This window comes from Triticum urartu, chromosome 3 (assembly GCF_003073215.2).
Source record: "Triticum urartu cultivar G1812 chromosome 3, Tu2.1, whole genome shotgun sequence".
NCBI lineage: Eukaryota > Viridiplantae > Streptophyta > Magnoliopsida > Poales > Poaceae > Triticum > Triticum urartu.
In genome coordinates this window covers 702,626,131-702,645,524 of record NC_053024.1, presented here as the reverse complement: position 1 = coordinate 702,645,524, position 19,394 = coordinate 702,626,131, and the positions used below count along the sequence as shown (strand labels likewise).

Here is a 19,394-nt window from a genome sequence, read left to right as displayed (position 1 = left end):
GATCACATTGACCTTGGAACCATTCCCGACGCGCATCGTCACCTCGTCCTTCGCCAGTCTCCGCTTATTCCGCAGCTCCTGTTTTGAGTTACAAATGTGAGCAACCGCACCGGTATCAAATACCCAGGAGCTACTACGAGTACTGGTAAGGTACACATCAATTACATGTATATCACATATACCTTTCGTTCTGCCAGCCTTCTTGTCCGCTAAGTATTTGGGGCAGTTCCGCTTCCAGTGACCACTTTCCTTGCAATAAAAGCACTCAGTCTCGGGCTTGGGTCCATTCTTTGGCTTCTTCCCGGTAGCTTGCTTGCCGGGCGCGGCAACTCCCTTGCCGTCTTTCTTGAAGGCTTTCTTTCCCTTGCCCTTCTTGAACTTAGTGGTTTTATTCACCATCAACACTTGATGTTCCTTTTTGACTTCTACCTCTGCTGATTTCAGCATTGCAAATACTTCACGAATGGTCTTTTCCATCCCCTGCATATTGAAGTTCATCACAAAGCTCTTGTAGCTCGGTGGAAGCGACTGAAGGATTCTGTCAATGACCGCGTCATCCGGGAGATAAACTCCCAGCTGAGTCAAGCGGTTATGCAACCCAGACATAGTGAGTATGTGCTCACTGACAGAACTATTTTCCTCCATCTTACAGTTGAAGAACTTGTCGGAGACTTGATATCTCTAGACCCGGGCATGAGCTTGGAAAACCATTTTCAGCTCTTCGAACATCTCATATGCTCTGTGTCTCTCAAAACGCTTTTGGAGCCCCGGCTCTAAGCTGTAAAGCATGCCGCACTGAACGAGGGAGTAGTCGTCGGTACGTGCCTGCCAAGCGTTCATAACGTCTTGTTCTGCAGGGAGAAAAGGTGCGTCACCTAGCGGTGCTTGTAGGACATAATCTTTCTTGGCAGCTATGAGGATGATCCTCAGGTTCCGGACCCAGTCCGTGTAGTTGCTGCCATCGTCTTTCAGCTTGGTTTTCTCTAGGAACGCGTTGAAGTTGAGGACTACGTTGGCCATTTGATCTACAAGACATATTGTAAAGTTTTAGACTAAGTTCATGATAATTAAGTTCATCTAATCAAATTATTCAATGAACTCCCACTTAGATAGACATCCCTCCTGTAATCTAAGTATAACATGATCCAAGTTAACTAGGCCATGTCCGATCATCACGTGAGACGGACTAGTCAACATCGGTGAACATCTTCATGTTGATCGTATCTTCTATACGACTCATGCTCGACCTTTCGGTCTTCTTTGTTCCGAGGCCATGTCTGTACATGCTAGGCTCGTCAAGTCAACCTAAGTGTTTGCATGTGTAAATCTGTCTTACACCCATTGTATGTGAACGTTAGAATCTAACACTCGATCATCACGTGGTGCTTCGAAACAACAAACTGTCGCAACGGTGCACAGTTAGGGGGAACACTTTCTTGAAATTATTATGAGGGATCATCTTATTTACTACCGTCGTTCTAAGTAAAAAAGATGTAAAAACATGATAAACATCACATGCAATCAAATAATAATAGTGACATGATATGGCCAATATCACATAGCTCCTTTGATCTCCATCTTGGGGCTCCATGATCATCTTGTCACCGGCATAACACCATGATCTCCATCATCATGATCTCCATCATCGTGTCTCCATGAAGTTGCTCGCCAACTATTACTTCTACTACTACGGCTACCGCGTTTAGCAATAAAGTAAAGTAATTTACATGGCGTTTCTCAATGACACGCAGGTCATACAAAAAATAAAGACAACTCCTATGGCTCCTGTCGGTTGTCATACTCATCGACATGCAAGTCGTGATTCCTATTACAATAGCATGAACATCTCATACATCACATATATATCATTCATCATTCATCACAACTTTGGCCATATCACATCACAAAGCACTTGCTGCAAAAACAAGTTAGACGTCCTCTAATTGTTGTTGCATGGTTTACGTGGCTGAAGTAGGGTTCTAGCAAGAACGTTTTCTTACCTACGTGAAAGCCACAACGTGATTTGTCAACTTCTATTTACCCTTCATAAGGACCCTTTTCATCGAATCCGCTCCAACTAAAGTGGGAGAGACAGACACCCGCCAGCCACCTTATGCAACTTGTGCATGTTAGTCGGTGGAACCGGTCTCACGTAAGCGTACGTGTAAGATTGGTCCGGGCCGCTTCATCCCACAATACCGTTGAAGCAAGATAAGACTAGTAGCGGCAAGAAAGTTGAAAACATCAACGCCCACAACAAATTGTGTTCTACTCGTGCAAGAGAACTACGCATAGACCTAGCTCATGATGCCACTGTTGGGGAACGTTGCAGAAAACAAAATTTTCCTACGGTTTCACCAAGATCCATCTAGGAGTTCATCTAGCAACGAGTGATCGGATTGCATCTACATACCTTTGTAGATCACGCGCGGAAGCGTTCAAAGAACGGGGATGAGGAAGGCGTACTCGACGTGATCCAAATCACCGGAGATCCTAGCGCCGAACGGACGGCACCTCCGCGTTCAACACACGTACGGTCAGCGTAACGTCTCCTCCTTCTTGATCCAGCAAGGGGAAGGAGAGGTTAAGGAAGATGGCTCCAGCAGCAGCACGACGGCGTAGTGGTGATGGAGCTGCAGTGCTCCGGCAGGGCTTCGCCAAGCTCTATGGAGGAGGAGGATGTGTTGGAGAGGGAGAGGGAGGCACCAAAGGCGTGGTTTGAGAGGCCCTCCTTCCCCCACTATATATAGGGAATCCAAGGGGGGGGCGCCGGCCCTAGGAGATCCAATCTCCTAGGGGGGTGCGGCCAAGGGAGGAATCCCTCCTCCCTAAGGCACCTAGGAGGTGCCTTCCCCCTTTGGGACTCTTCCCTTCCTTGAACCCCAGGCGCATGGGCCTCTTCGGGCTGGTGCCCTTGGCCCATATAGGCCAAGGCGCACCCCCTACAGCCCATGTGGCCCCGCAGGGCAGGTGGCCCCACCCGGTGGACCCCCGGGACCCTTCCGGTGGTCCCGGTACAATACCGGTGACCCCGAAACTTGTCCCGATGGCCGAAATAGCACTTCCTATATATAATTCTTTACCTCCGGACCATTCTGGAACTCCTCGCGACGTCCGGGATCTCATCTGGGACTCCGAACAACATTCGGGTTACTGCATATACATATCCCTACAACCCTAGCGTCACCGAACCATAAGTGTGTAGACCCTACGGGTTCGGGAGACATGTAGACATGACCGAGACGACTCTCCGGTCAATAACCAACAGCTGGATCTGGATACCCATGTTGGCTCCCACATGCTCCTCGATGATCTCATCGGATGAACCACGATGTCGAGGATTCAAGCAACCCCGTATACAATTCCCTTTGTCAATCGGTATGTTACTTGCCCCAGATCCGATCGTCGGTATCCCAATACCTCGTTCAATCTCGTTACTGGCAAGTCACTTTACTCGTACCGTAATGTATGATCCCGTGACCAGACACTTGGTCACTTTGAGCTCATTATGATGATGCATTACCGAGTGGGCCCAGCGATACCTCTCCGTCATACGGAGTGACAAATCTCAGTCTTGATCCGTGTCAACCCAACAGACACTTTCGAAGATACCCGTAGTATACCTTTATAGTCACCGAGTTACGTTGTGACGTTTGGTACACCCAAAGCACTCCTACGGTATCCGGGAGTTACACGATCTCATGGTCTAAGGAAAAGATACTTGACATTGGAAAACTCTAGCAAACAAACTATACGATCTTATGCTATGTTTAGGATTGGGTCTTGTCCATCACATCATTCTCCTAATGATGTGATCTCGTTATCAATGACATCTAATGTCCATAGTCAGGAAACCATGACTATCTGTTGATCACCGAGCTAGTCAACTAGAGGCTTACTAGGGACATGTTGGTGTCTATTATTCACACATGTATTACGATTTCCGGATAACACAATTATAGCATGAATAAAGACAATTATCATGAACAAGGAAATATAATAATAATGCTTTTATTATTACCTCTAGGGCATATTTCCAACACCTGACGCACTCTATATAAGCCACCCCCTCCTCCGAGACAAGGTTCGCACCTCTGTAACCCATATTCATATAATCTAGTCGACCGCCTCCGGGCTCTGAGACGTAGGGCTATTACTTCCTCCGAGAAGGGCCTGAACTCGTAAACCCTGCGTGCTTACAACTTCCCCACAGCTAAGATCTTGCCTCTCCATACTTACCCCCCTACACTACTGTCAGACATAGAACCACGACAATGAGGACCGCGACGGCGCCTTCAAGAAGGGGACGAACTCATCGCCGCCGGACTGCCCAAAGACAGAGCAGGTTTTCACCCCGGTCCATGCTCACTGCCCCTGGCAAAGGTACGGAAGCCGCACCACCACCACCGATCATCACCCCCCCGGCCACCACGCCGCCCACACGGCCATGGCCACCGGGCAGCACCTGAGCCACGGCCTCCGCCCGCGAGCACCGTGCTTCCACCACCAGAGCCGCCGCCCTGGCATCCAAGACCACCCCACCTCCTTCCACACGGACCACCGGACGCGGCTGTCAGAAAGGCGAGCCCTTTGGGCGAGAATGGGACCCAACCGGCTGAGACAGGGCAGGGGAAAGCCACCAGCGGCTGCCGGGCACGCCGCAGCTACCTCGCCATTTCTTGAACCGGGGACGGGCCGCCGTCGCCACCCCTGGCAACAGCAAAAACCCGGAGGCACCCTGCCAACCCCCGGAGCGCCCCAACCACCGTGGCCAGCCAAAGACGAGGAGCGTCGAGCGACCGTGGTCCACCCTCCGGCCACACCTCCGACCACAGCTCCAAGCACCCCAAGCATCAGGAGAGGGGGGCCGAACCACCGCTACTGCGCCGCCATCCCAACCAGCCGACATGGCCCCGGTCGAGGCGGCTGCCCGCAGCCCAAGCCTTCCGAGGCCCGCACCGCTGAGAAGTCAGATCTGGCCGAGCCGCCGCCAAAGTCACAGCCGCCGTCCCCGACCACCAGCACGCACCACCACCCCCCACCTCCACCAGGCAGGGAGGACCGGGCAGAGGTGGCCGCCCGCCCACAGCGCCGCCCGCGGCCCTCGCCGCCGTAGGGCCAGATCCGGCCGAGGCGCCGCATCCAGACCCCGGGCACGGCCCGCCTCATCGCAGCCCACCACGCCGGCCGGAGAGCCCCGCGCCACCAGCAGAGCCGCCGCCGCGTCCCGCGCTCCGCAGCGCCCTGGTCCGACCGCGCCAGCCCTAGCCGCACAAGGGGGTGAGAGTCCCCGCCGTCGCCGGCACTGGCCGGGCTTCGCCCGGGCGCACCCTTTGGCGGCGGCGGGAGGGGGGAGAGGAGAGGCGCCGGCGGCTAGGGTTCCTCCCCTGCCGCCTGCGGGAGCGCCAGAGGAGGGGGGGGAGGTTGGGGTGGCTAGGGTTCCTCCCCTGTCTTCTGTTTCAATCTCCCGGGAGTAGTTTTTATCGTTCTTATTTTCAGTAGCTTGTGGATTTCTTGTCCAATTTGTTGAAACTTCAAATTATGATTTTCTGGATTATTTTTAAAAAAGGGGCTCTATGGTGGCCGAGCTCCAAAACGAATAGTGAGAGCACAAGTTCTTTTTACAGGAAAGTCGGGCTGCACGTGTACAGCGAGCCCACACACACTGGAGTAGTTAGTACTACTGCTAGCTTCCTTAACTACTGACAAGTAAGTTTCTTTGCCTTATCTATATCTATACTTCTATACTATACTACTCCCTCCGTCCCAAGATTCTTGTCTTAGATACGGATGTATCTAACACTAAAACGTAACTAGATACATCCGTATTTAGACAAATCTAAAACAAAAATTTTGGGACGGAGGGAGTACTATTAAAAGAGCAAACATGAATTCACCTAGAGTTACATAAAAAACTGTACACAAGATAATCAGGACCCTACGATCAAATCCACTTAAACATATCCTACAGTCCGTATTACGCCAATGACCTGTCACTTGGGTCAACGGATCAGATCAAATGTTCTGCCGAGCAGTCGCACGCCGTGGTCTGCCGATACCAGCTCGGCGTCCCCTTGATCTCGCGAATCCCACCAGCAGAAGCCCAAATTTGCGGATCTATTCCACCCGACGTTGATGAGCTGGTTATGCCCGAGAATTCCTCCACTCCAGATCCAGTCCTTTCCATCTTCCCATAAGCGTTGCCCTGCCTCCCCCGCGTAAGCTCAGCGCCATCACACTACAATGCCGCCCCCACGCGAGCTCAGCGCCGCCGCATTCCCGTACCGCGCCCACGCCTGTCAGACGCCGCCGCGATGCGAGCTCCGCGCTCCCACCTTCACTCGTGCCCCGCGCCCTATATGCCCAGGCTAACTCCTATAATGGATCCCGGGGGGTCCTATCCTCCGGCGCTGAAGGGGACGGCGGCCTGAAGAACGACGAGTCTCAGAGGAGGACGAGCGGCGGGTGTAGCTGGTGCTCAACCGGGAGAGCGCGCACCTGTCGCTGCAGAGGAAGAAGCAGCGCTCGCCGCCACCCTTCACCACGTCCGCCGCCTCCCCCTGGTGCCGCGAGGCACCTCACCGGCCGGATCCACTCGATCTGGGCACGCCACTACCACATCCCTCGAGGTAACTCAAGTACTCGACTGTGTGTAAACTGCCTGCACGACTCCACCACGCCCCAGTCTCACGGCGTCAGCTGCGTGAACGCGACCACCGTCGATCCATCCAGTTGTGGACGCGCCAGCCTTAACGCCATCTCCTTCCACATGCTGGCGTACTACTCGCGTGGACGCTCGCCACGATCTGGATGTCGCGCAGCCTCAGCAGCCTGACGCCACCCATGAATCAGGTACTTGCTCTTTTGCCCCCTTTATATTCCATACAAGACCAACTCCAAATGTTTTGCTTTATGTATAAGTACTGTACAAGCTAGCATGTTCAGGTTTGATCTCAGTGTATCTTATGTATCATAGGCCTAATTACTTGGCCGTGAAAGGCTACAACGATCATGGAATTAGTGGATTCTCCTTGATGATGCGCTATGACACAACAATGTTACACAGTGAATTGGTACTTTTCGTAGCAACTGGGTGGTGGATCGATTGAACTGATTTGAGAGGATTGTGCTTTGATTTTCCGACTTCTTGCAGCTTGACTACGAGGTATGTGCCCCTCCCGTGGTTACTTGCCAATACAATTAACCATGTCGGATTCAGTACAATTTTTAACCCATTTGTAGGTAGAGATGGATCTGCCTCTGTTGTGGGAGACAGACAATGCCTTTTGGTGCTATTTCCTAAATAAGATATACACATGTCTTCACTCCGCCATTGCTGTTGCGCCCATAACGCAAGCTCCGGTGCCGCGGCGATGTTGGTCCGCGAAGAGGATGCAAACACTATAGCTCTGAACTCCATGGCAGACATTGCTCTCATTCTGTTGCTATTGTTGTGGAGCGCCGAGGACGCATGTCCCATGGCCGCCGGTTCTTCCAGTCAGGGGATGCGAAATCTGCCAGCGTCGTTTCTCTCTGTGCGCCGGTATGTTTTGTGTGTGATTTGAAGTTTGGCAACTGGCATGATGCGAGAAAAAATATCAGTGGATATCTCCCATCAGTTGCAGACAGTTGGTTTGTTACTTTAGACTGACGACTGAATCCACAGGTAATGTTAAAACTGCAACCTTCATTGCAGGACAAGTTCTACCTGAATCTCATGGTTTGTCTTCACATAATGTTCTCTTAGTCGGTTTGCAGCATGCAGCAAGGTGAGCAACAAATCATCATCGTGAGATTTCTTTTCTAAGTGCTGAAGAAAGCTACTAAGCAAGTTCATGTATGTACAACAGTTCTAATTGCTGCTTTTAGAGAAGCCCCAGTTGTAGGTAAGCTACACTGCCAATCTCATCTTACTAAACTTTTCATTCAACTTCTACATTTTGGACTGTACATTTCCATTACTATCTCTTCTACCTTATTTTAGCGAATGTAATCAGCTGCGATGGCGTTCCACAACTCTTTATGTTTTTAGTCTTTTTATTTACTAGCATTGTGTTCCGCTTCTATACTCAAAGAACCACATATGCACTTTGAGACTATTATGCCCAGAATTAGCCAATAGCCTAAGACATACTAAAAACATTTTTTTAGCTAGGATTGTTATGAAAAAAGAGACTGTTAATCAGTACTGAAATGCATAACATCGATGCTAGAATCTTATTTTTCGTTCTATATAATATGAACAACATGATTTTTTGCAGGTCATAAATTGCTTGGAAAAATGCAACATCGATGCTAGAATCCTGACGAGACTATGACCGGTGATGCAGATTATTTTGTATGCTGATGGTGCCGTGGCGGCTGCATGCCGGAGGGCTGCATACTCGACTTCTACATCGCCATCTTCAACAAGGAGAAGATCTCCCTCGCTGGCCACAACGAGGTCCGCGCCTGCACTCCCATTCCCATTCTTTCTCCCTCTCCAGGAATTGGGGTTTCTATTGCTTTTTTTTGTTTGGTGTGTGCCACTGGAGTATATGTGTTGTTTGTGCCACCCTTGTGGTGTTTGGGCTTGTTGTGCTGTGCCCACAGCAGACTCTGTGGTGTATGTGTTGTTCGTGAGTTTGTGTTGGACCTTGTTGCAGTGGCGTTGTGTGTGTGTGTGTGTGTGTGTGTTGGATGAACCTTGTATATGGTGGCGGGCGGGCGGAACTTCTTGCCACTACTCCTGGAGACGTCAAAGGGCGTCAAGCCCTCTGCAGTGATCGGATGGGACTACCAGGTTTAGTGCCATCTTGGCTTTACTATGTCTCTGTACTTCTGTTCTACTGAATATATATCCAATTGGATGTAAGTTAGCATGAACTATTATTTTTGACATTACCCTTGAGGTAAAAGGTTGGGAGGCAACATTATAAGCCCTTATCTTTCTCTATGTCCGATTAAAACTCCATAACCATAAGTATTGCGTGAGTGTTAGCAATTGTGAAAGACTAAATGATAGTTGAGTATGTGGACTTGTTGAAAAGCTCTTATGTTGACTCTTTCCTATGTTATGATAAATTGCAATTGCTTCAGTGACCAAGATTATAGTTTGTTAGTTTTCAATGAAGTTTCTGATTCATACTTGACATTGTGAATAGATTGTTACTTGAGCATAAGAAATCATATGACAATATAAATGTATGTTGTTGTTTCAAGAATGATCATGATGCCCTCATCTTCATATTTTATTTTATCGAAACCCCTATTTCTAAACATGTGAACATATTTTTCGATTTCGGCTTCCACTTGAGGACAAGCGAGGTCTAAGCTTGGGGGAGTTGATACGTCCACTTTGCATCATGCTTTGATATTGATATTTATTGCATTATGGGATGTTATTACACATTATATCATAATACTTATGCCTTTTCTCTCTTATTTTACAAGGTTTACACGAAGAGGGAGAATGCCGGCAGCTGGAATTCTGGGCTGCAAAAGGAGCAAATATTAGATACCTATTCTGCACAACTCCAAAAGTCCTGAAACTCCACGGAAGTCAGTTTTGTAATTTATAAAAAATACTAAGCGAAGAAAGCACCGGAGGGGGGCGACCCACCATCCACGAGGGTGGGGGCGCGCCCTACCCCCTGGGCGCGCCCCCCTGCCTCATGTGCCCCCTGTCAGGCCTCCGGTGCCCATCTTTGGCTACATGGTGTCTTTCACCCTGGAAAAAATCATAAGCAAGCTTTCGGAAAAGAAGCTCCGCCGCCACGAGGCGAAACCTTGGCAGAACCAATCTAGGGTTCCGGCGGAGCTGTTCTGTCGGGGAAACATCCCTCCGAGAGGGGGAAATCATCGACATCTTCATCACCAATGACCCTCTCGTCGGGAGGTGTCAATCTCCATCAACATCTTCACCAGCACCATCTCCTCTCAAACTCTAGTTCATATCTTGTATCCAATCTTTGTCCCAAAGCCTCAGATTGGTATCTGTGGGTTGCTAGTAGTGTTGATTACGCTTTGTAGTTGATGCTAGTTGGTTTATCTGGTGGAAGATTATAAGTTCAGATCTTTAATGCATATTAATACCCCTCTGATTATGAACATGAATATGATTTGTGAGTAGTTATGTTTGTTCCTGAGGACATGGGAGAAGTCTTGCTATTAGTAGTCATGTGAATTTGGTATTCGTTCGATATTTTGATGAAATGTATGTTGTCTCTCCTCTAGTGGTGTTATGTGAACGTCGACTACATGACACTTCACCATTGTTTGGGCCTAGAGGAAGGCATCGGGAAGTAATAAGTAGATGATGGGTTGCTAGAGTGACAGAAGCTTAATCCCTAGTTTATCGTTGCTTCGTAAGGGGCTGATTTGGATCCATATGTTTTCATGCTATGGTTAGGTTTACCTTAATACTTCTTTTGTAGTTGCGGATGCTTGCAATAGGGGTTAATCATAAGTGAGATGCTTGTCCAAGGAAGGGCAGCACCCAAGCACCGGTCCACCCACATATCAAATTATCAAAGTAACGAACGCGGATCATATGAGCGTGATGAAAACTAGCTTGACAATATTTCCCATGTGTCCTCGGGAGCGTTTTCCTTCATATAAGAATTTGTCCATGCTTGTCCTTTGCTACGAAAAGGATTGGGCCACCTTGCTGCACCTTATTTATTTTTGTTACTTGTTGCTCGTTACCAATTACCTTATCACAAAACTATCTATTACCGATAATTTCAGTGCTTGCAGAGAATACCTTACTGAAAACCGCTTGTCATTTCCTTCTGCTCCTCGTTGGGTTCGACACTCTTACTTATCGAAAGGACTACGATAGATCCCCTACACTTGTGGGTCATCAATTCATAATCAAGTGATTCCAAAATCACATCAGCATGGATCTTCTTCATGCGCTTTACACCAATATGACCTAAACGGCAGTGCCACAAATAAGTTGCACTATCATTATTAACCTTGCATCTTTTGGCTTCAATATTATGAATATGTGTATCACTACGATCGAGATTCAATAAACCATTTATATTAAGTGTATGACCATAGAAGGTTTTATTCCCGTAAATAAAATAACAATTATTCTTTGTCTTAAATGAATAATCATATTGCAATAAACATGATCCAATCATATTCATGCTCAACGCAAACACCAAAATAACATTTATTTTAGGTTCAACACTAATCCGGAAGGTAAAAGGAGTGTGCGATGGTGATCTTATCAACTTTGGAATCATTTCCAATACACATCGTCACCTCGTCCTTAACTAGTCTCTGTTTATCTTGCAACTCCTGTTTCGAGTTACTACTCTTAGCAACTGAACTAGTATCAAATACTGAGGGGTTGCTATAAACAATAGTAAAGTACACACCAATAACATGTATATCAAATATACCTTTGTTCACTTTGCCATCCTTCCTATCCGCCAAATACTTGGGTAGTTCCGCTTCTAGTGACCAGTCCATTTGCAGTAGAAGCACTTAGTCTCAGGCTTAGGTCCAGACTTGGGCTTCTTCACTTGAGCAGCAACTTGCTTGCCGTTCTTCTTGAAGTTTCCCTTCTTCCCTTTTTCCCTTTTTCTTGAAACTAGTGGTCTTATCAACCATCAACACTTGATGCTTTTCTTGATTTCTACCTTCGCCGATTTTAGCATCGCGAAGAGCTTGGGAATTGTTTTCGTCATCCCTTGCATATTATAGTTCATCACGAAGTTCTAGTAACTTGGTGATAGTGGCTAGAGAACTTTGTCAATTACTATCTTATCTGGAAGATTAACTCTCACTTGATTCAAGCAATTGTAGTACCCAGACAATCTGAGCACATGCTCACTGGTTGAGCAATTCTCCTCCATCTTGTAGGCAAAGTACTGTCAGAGGTCTCATACCTCTTTACACAGGTATGATTATGAAATGCCAATTTCAACTCTTGGAACATCTTATATGCTCCATGGCATTCAAAACGTTTTTGAAGTCCCGATTCTAAGCCGTAAAGCATGGTGCACTAAACTATCAAGTAGTCATCATACCGAGCATTGTCAAACGTTCGTAACGTCTGCATCTACTCCTGCAATAGGTCTGTCACCAAGCGGTGCATCAAGAACATAATTCTTCTATGCAGCAATGAGGAAAATCATCAGATCACGAACCAAGTCTGCATCATTGCTACTATCAACTTTCAACTTATTTTTCTCTAGGAACATATCAAAAATAAACGGAGAGCTACATCGCGAGCTATTGATCTACAACATAGCTATGCTAATACTACCAGGACTAAGTTCATGATATATTAAAGTTTAATTAATCATATTACTTAAGAAGTCCCACTTAGATAGACATCCCTCTAGTCATCTAAATGATCACGTGATCCAAATCAACTAAATCATGTTTGATCATCACGTGAGATGGAGTAGTTTTCAATGGTGAACATCACTATGTTGATCATATCTACTATATGATTCGCGCTCGACCTTTCGGTCTCAGTGTTTCGAGGCCATATCTGCATATGCTAGGCTCGTCAAGTTTAACCCGAGTGTTCTGCATGTGCAAAACTGGCTTGCACCCGTTGTATGTGAACGTAGAGCTTATCACACCCGATCATCACGTGGTGTCTCGGCACGACAAACTGTCGCAACAGTGCATTCTCAGGGAGAACACCTGTACCTTGAAATTTAGTAAGGGATCATCTTATAATGCTACCGCCCGTATTAAGAAAAATAAGATGCATAAAGGATAAACATCACATGCCATCAATCTAACTGATATGATATGGCCATCATCATCTTGTGCCTTTGATCTCCATCTCCAAAGCACCGTCATGATCACCATCGTCACCGGCTTGACACCTTGATCTCCATCGAAGCATCATTGTCGTCTCACTAACTATAGCTTCTACGACTAACGCTACCACTTAGTGATAAAGTAAAGCAATTACATGGCGATTGCATTTCATACAATAAAGCGACAACCATAAGGCTCCTGCCAGTTGCCGATAACTTCTACAAAATATGATCATCTCATACAACAAATTATATATCATCACGTCTTGACCATGTCACATCACAACAAGCTCTGCAAAAACAAGTTAGACGTCCTCTACTTTGTTGTTGCAAGTTTTACGTGCCTACTACGGGCTTAGCAAGAACCCTTCTTACCTACGCATCAAAACCACAACAATTTTTCGTCAAGTGTGCTGTTTTAACCTTCAACAAGGACCGGGCATAGTCACACTCTATTCAACTAAAGCTGGAGAAACAGACACCCACTAGCCACCTATGTGCAAAGCACGCCGGTAGAACCAGTCTCATGAACGCGGTCATGTAATGTTGGTCTGGGCCGCTTCATCCAACTATACAGCCGAATCAAAGTATGACATGCTGGTAAGCAGTATGACTATTATCGCCCACAACTCTTTGTGTTCTACTCATGCATATAACATCTACACATAGACCTGGCCCGGATACCACTAATGGGGAACGCGGTAATTTCAAAAAATCTCGTACGCACACGCAAGATCTATCTAGGTGATGCATAGCAACGAGAGGGGAGAGTGTTGTCCACGTACCCTCGTAGACCGTAAGCGGAAGCGTTATGACAACGCGGTTGATGTAGTCATACGTCTTCACGATCCGACCGATCCTAGCACTGAAGGTACGACACCTCCGCGATCTGCACATGTTCAGCTCAGTGACGTCCCACGAACTCTAGATCCAGCTGAGGTCGAGGGAGAGTTTCGTCAGCATGATGGCGTGATGACGGTGATGATGAAGTTACCGGCGCAGGGCTTCGCCTAAGCACTATGACGATATGACCGAGGTGGAATATGGTGGAGGGGGCACCGCACACGGCTAAATAATCAACTTATGTGTCTATGGGGCGCCCCCTCCCCCGTATATAAAGGAGTGTAGGAGGGGAGGGCCGACCCTCTCTATGGCGCACCCTGGGGGAGTCCTACTCCCACCGGGAGTAGAATTCCCCCCATTCCCTAGTTGGAGTAGGAGAGGAAGGAAGGAGGATAGAGGGAGAAGGAAAGGGGGGCCAGCCCCCCACCTAATTCGGATTGGGCTTGGGGGGGCGCGCCCTCCACCTGGCCGCCTCCTCCTCTCTCCCACTAAGGCCCAATAAGGCCCATAGACTCCCCGGGGGGTTCCGGTAACCCCACGGTACTCCCGGGGGGTTCCGGTAACCCCCCGGTACTCCGATAAATGCCCGAAATCACCCGAAACCATTCTGATGTCCAAACATAGTCATCCAATATATCGATCGTTATGTCTCGACCATTTCAAGACTCCTCGTCATATCCGTGATCATTTTCGAGACTCCGAACTACCTTCGGTACATTAAAACACATAAACTCATAATACCGATCGTCACCGAAACGTTAAGCGTGCGGACCCTACCGGTTCGTGAACTATGAAGACATGACCGAGACTCATCTCCGGTCAATAACCAATAGCGGAACCTGGATGCTCATATTGGTTCCTACATATTCTACGAAGATCTTTATCGGTCAAACCGCATAACAACATACGTTGTTCCCTTTGTCATCGATCTGTTACTTGCCCGAGATTCGATCGTCGGTATCCTCATACCTAGTTCAATCTCGTTACCGGCAAGTCTCTTTACTCGTTCCATAATGCATCATCCCGCAACTAACTCATTAGTCACATTGCTTGCAAGGCTTATAGTGATGTGCATTACCGAGAGGACCCAGAGATACCTCTTCGATACACAGAGTGACAAATCCTAATCTCAATCTATGCCAACCCAACAAACACCTTCAAAGACACCTGGAGAGCATCCAGTTACGTTGTGACGTTTGATAGCATACAAGGTGATCCTCCGGTATTCGGGAGTTGAATAATCTCATAGTCAGAGGAACATGTATAAGTCATGAAGAAAGCAATAGCAATAAAACTTAACGATCATAATGCTAAGCTAACGGATGGTTCTTGTCCATCACATCATTCTCCTAATGATGTGAGCCCGTTCATCAAATGACAACACATGTCTATGGTTAGGAAACATAACCATCTTTGATAAACAAGCTAGTCTAGTAGAGGCATACTAGGGACACTTATGTTTTGTCTATGTATTCACACATGTACTAAGTTTCTGGTTAATACAATTCTAGCATGAATAATAAACATTTATCATAAAATAAGGAAATAAATAATAACTTTATTATTGCCTCTAGGGCATATTTCCTTCACTCACTACAATGCATTACATGGCATGAAATAAAATCTAGCAGTAAGATGGCATGTCTGTGCTCCAATTCAAGTCATGATATAGCTCATATGAAAATCACACAAAATCATGTAAAAATGTTAAAATGGCATATGCTATGACATGTTCATAAACTTGCTGAAATGATGAAATGGATGCCACAGATGGATTGGTGGGATTGTTATTCCCCAAAAACATATATAATATGTAGGGGTTACTGTCGAAAGATATCCACAAATGCAATAAGTTAAATACTGTCTAATATGGAAGCTGACATAATTGGCAATGTTCCAGGAATGAAATGTCCATATTTGGACTTGCCCGAAAAGGAAAGATGCCCTTTATAGAAACGGAATGAGCTGAAATTAGAAAAAAGAAAAAAAACAGAGGGGAGAGGGGATGACAGGTGGGTCCTGGTCCCCTGGCTCACTGACCAGTGGGTCCCGTGAGGGTCCTACATGGGAGTGTTAGTGACTGGGCAAAACAAAGGAGAAACAGGGGACTCACCAACGGCTATCACGACACGGCGGAGGAGGCTGCCGGAGTTTGCTCCAGTGACCAAAAGACATGGCGACGGTGCGCAACGGGATCGCCAGGGGATCCCGCACACGCACATGACAAGAACGACGCCGGACGATGACGGGAGCGAAGCCGGCTACGAGGTGATAGAGACGGCGACGGCGGAGACGAACGCGACGTGCGAAGGGCCTAGGCGAGAAGCTTCAAGCACTAATCGACACCACGCGGTACGACGAACATGACGAACACGCGCGGATGGCCTATGGTGGTCGGAGCACTCGCCGGCAGCGAGGTCTGACGGTGATGAGCTCGGGCGATCATGGCAAACGGCGTCAGAGCATGCAAACGAGGGGGGAAAGGCACGGGGAGGATCAGGAGCTCACCGCGAGCAGGCAAGCATGCTCAGATCGGCGAGAGGGGGACGGAGTCGACGTCGAGGGCAATCGAACAGGTACGGTGGCTGGAGTCGAAGACGAGGAAGAAGGGGCTCATCTTGGCGTCCCTCGATGCTGCAGAGGACGTCATGGACGGAGTCGATGTCGTGGAAGAAGAGGGACAAGGCTGGCGAGGCGGAGGTCGACGGTGAGCAGGCCGACGATGAGGTCGCGCTCTCAGGTGAGCTCGGGAAGAGCTCGGGCGGTGGATCTGGTGGCCATCTCACCGGGCGGCGGCGACGAGAGAAAAGAGGGAAACCCTAGGGGTTTGTTGGACATGAAGATGAGGCCTATAAGGGGCTAGGGCGAGCAGGTGGACGCACGACGACGCGCTCGGGCTCGCGGTCCCCATGGCGCCGCTGGAGCTTGACGAAAAGGTGGCGCGCGGGTGGTCTGTAGCCCGTCGCTGGCAGGCGGGGCCAGAGTTGACATGCGGCAGAGGGCTAGCGGGGGTACACAGTCGCGTGGGTGAGAAAAAGAAAAGAGGAGGAGGCCGCGGGGTGGAGCTAGGCTGCGGGCGCGGGGAAGCTGGGCTGGCCTGGAGGGAGGAGGCCCACGCGGCTGCGGTGCGGGTCTGCTGTTGGTGGGCTGCTGGGCTGATGCCCCTGCTGCTACACTTTCTCTCTCCCTCTGGCTCTTTTCTTTTATTTCCTCAAGCAGAAACAACATGAAAAACACAGAGAGCTTGGGGAAGGCTATGAATAAATAAAAGTATACCTGGAACCCTGGTTTTGTGTAATATTTAACAAAATTGTCTTGGAAATTTTTAGAGCTAGAAAAATAAAACAAGTTTGAATAAAATTCAAACTTGAGGCATTTATGAACCTAACCAAATCAACTCCAATTGAGATGAAATTTGACAGAGAGGCTAGGGACATGGTGCCAGGTTTATAGGGAGAACTTGAACATTATTGGAGGAGGGTAGAATGTCACTTGCAAAAATAAAGGAAGTAGAAGCAAAGGAGAAGGTGATGATGCATGGTATAAATGCATAGGCAAGCAACAATATCTAACATGGTGCAAGCACAACAAGATGAATACCACAAGGCATATGATGAGCATGGAGAATGCATAATGATAAGAGGCACAAATGCAATATAACAAGTGAGATGAGCATGGTGCAAGAAGCAAAGATATGACAAAGCACTCAACATGAACATGACAACAAACATATATGAATGAAATATGCAAAACAATTATGATAATGCAACAAACACAATAAACACATGGCAACAACTAAAATAAATGGAAGGCATCTGGAGCATCGGTCTTGGGGCGTCACAACCAGATCCCGGTTGATTATGGATAGCCGGGCGAAAACCATAACAACCGCTGAGGGACACACACAAGATAACCCACATACACCACTCAAAAGAGTTACTTGTCGAGACAGCACGCAGGGGTCATCTCATCACTCCTCCCCTAGAGGCGTCATCGCCATTCCTAAACCCTGAGCAAACGACTCCGACTTCGCAGTCGGCGATCGTCGACTCAACCAACACTTAAGAGGCTATGTGTAGTTGTATGAAGACCTGCGACCAGACAACGTAGCTCCGACCCTGACGAAAAACTATGTAGAACAAAACCAGGCACAACTGGTGCCACGGAAGATTACCGAATAGGCCACCTGCAACTAGTCATTGTACACCACAGGGACCCCGCCGCCGCAGCTTCGACTTCATAGTAACAAACAATTCGAGGCAATCCAGTGGACACGCCGGAGAAGAGCTGACTACCTCAACCATTGCCGCGTCGCCGACTTTGCTCACACCATCATCGTTGCCACAGAAGTCCGGGCGCCAAAACCGCTGTCATCCACTGGCCCCGCTCGCCGATGCCGAGCTCTAAAGACAAAGCCCTCAAGAGGGAATTCGACGCCATGGCGCCGCCATCGTCCGATCATACAAGATCAAGGGTTTCCCCATATAGACCGAGATGACTGGATCCGCGTGGGAGGGGTCTGGCAGCAAAGCAGCGATGCCTCCAAAAGGGTCAACTACGGTCAACAGCCGCCATCGCTGGTCCCGGCATAAAGACGTGACATGGTCTTCTTCCAAACTCCCACACCTCCTAGCCGCTGCCCCAAGGCGTTGTAGCCTGACGAACCTCGCCGAGTAGCCGCCGCCAACAACACTGCAATACTCGCTGCATCCGGGCCTAGATCCAGCTCTGCCACCACTGTCGTGCCTGCAGGGCGTAGGCACTCAAGCACCGCAAGGACGCAGCCCCACACCGGAGCTCCGACCACTAGTTGGTCGACCACCACCGAGACCGACGCCACAAGTTCCGCTGCTCGCTAGCAGCGCTGGCCAGCGACAAGAAACAAGCCCTGCCGCCGTCGGATCCGCACGGGCTTTGCCCGCTGGAGACCACCGGCAACGACAAAGGGGGAGGGAGGGTGGAGGAGGGAGGCGCCGGCGAGATGTGTAGTCACCGCCCGTGTCGCCTAGGGAGGGAGCGACGCGGGCCGTTTTCAGTTTTTTTTCTAACATGGAACACATGTTTTCCATTTAAGACACGACAGTATCACCGGTTACAACACGGGTTACATCAACAGGGTAGTCAGCGAACCGAACACGATGAACATCATGATCAAAGGTGCCGCCAACACATGTGCCGGCTTGTTACACACCCTTGAGACATGAAGAACTTCCGCATGACGAACTGCCGCCGATCCCGTCGCAGCCAGCTGAATTTCACAGTCCCAGTTTCTACATATCATACGCATATATACCCCAACCCCCATGTTTTGACCTGGCATCAAATGCACCGTCCACGTTAATTTTTGCAACATCCTGTGGTGGTGGCTTCCACTGGCCTTGTGTTGGGACTTTTTCCTTCTCCTTTGGCACCAAGTGTTCCTGCCATTCCTGAACGTACGTGGTGACGGATAGTGTACTGGAACTCATCCGTTGTTTGCCTCCGTTCACCATGGTTACCTCTGTCGCGTTCCGTCCACCATGCGGCAGCGAGCAGTTAGCCACTACTTTCTGCTTATTAATACCTCGGGAATAAGAAGAGACTTCTCAGAGTAATGCCAAGGGAACATGAGAAGTCAGCATGCAATTGACGCTTAGGGTGCCGCTTCCTTGGTAAATAACTACATATACTTTTGGCCCGTGTTTAAACCTCCAGTCCCTTGACGCTCCTGCTCCTTTACTAAACAGCTTAAAACCGGGCTTCCATTTCCTTCACACATTCTGCTACTTCTAAGGCATC

At 48.5% G+C, this 19,394-nt stretch overlaps 1 long non-coding RNA gene across 4 annotated transcripts; it reads left to right on the top strand.

Moving 5' to 3' along the window:
• The first annotated feature begins 6,145 nt into the window (after positions 1-6,145).
• Positions 6,146-8,563, top strand: LOC125549284. Of its 4 annotated transcripts, XR_007301303.1 has the most exons (6): positions 6,146-6,629; positions 6,733-6,852; positions 6,977-7,165; positions 7,243-7,666; positions 7,748-7,886; positions 8,262-8,563. It is a non-coding gene; the product is annotated as an uncharacterized LOC125549284 (long non-coding RNA). The 4 variants fall into 4 exon arrangements; XR_007301302.1 differs by having other exon boundaries at positions 6,149-6,852; positions 8,331-8,563; XR_007301300.1 differs by having other exon boundaries at positions 6,150-6,852.
• The last annotated feature ends 10,831 nt before the right edge of the window (positions 8,564-19,394 follow it).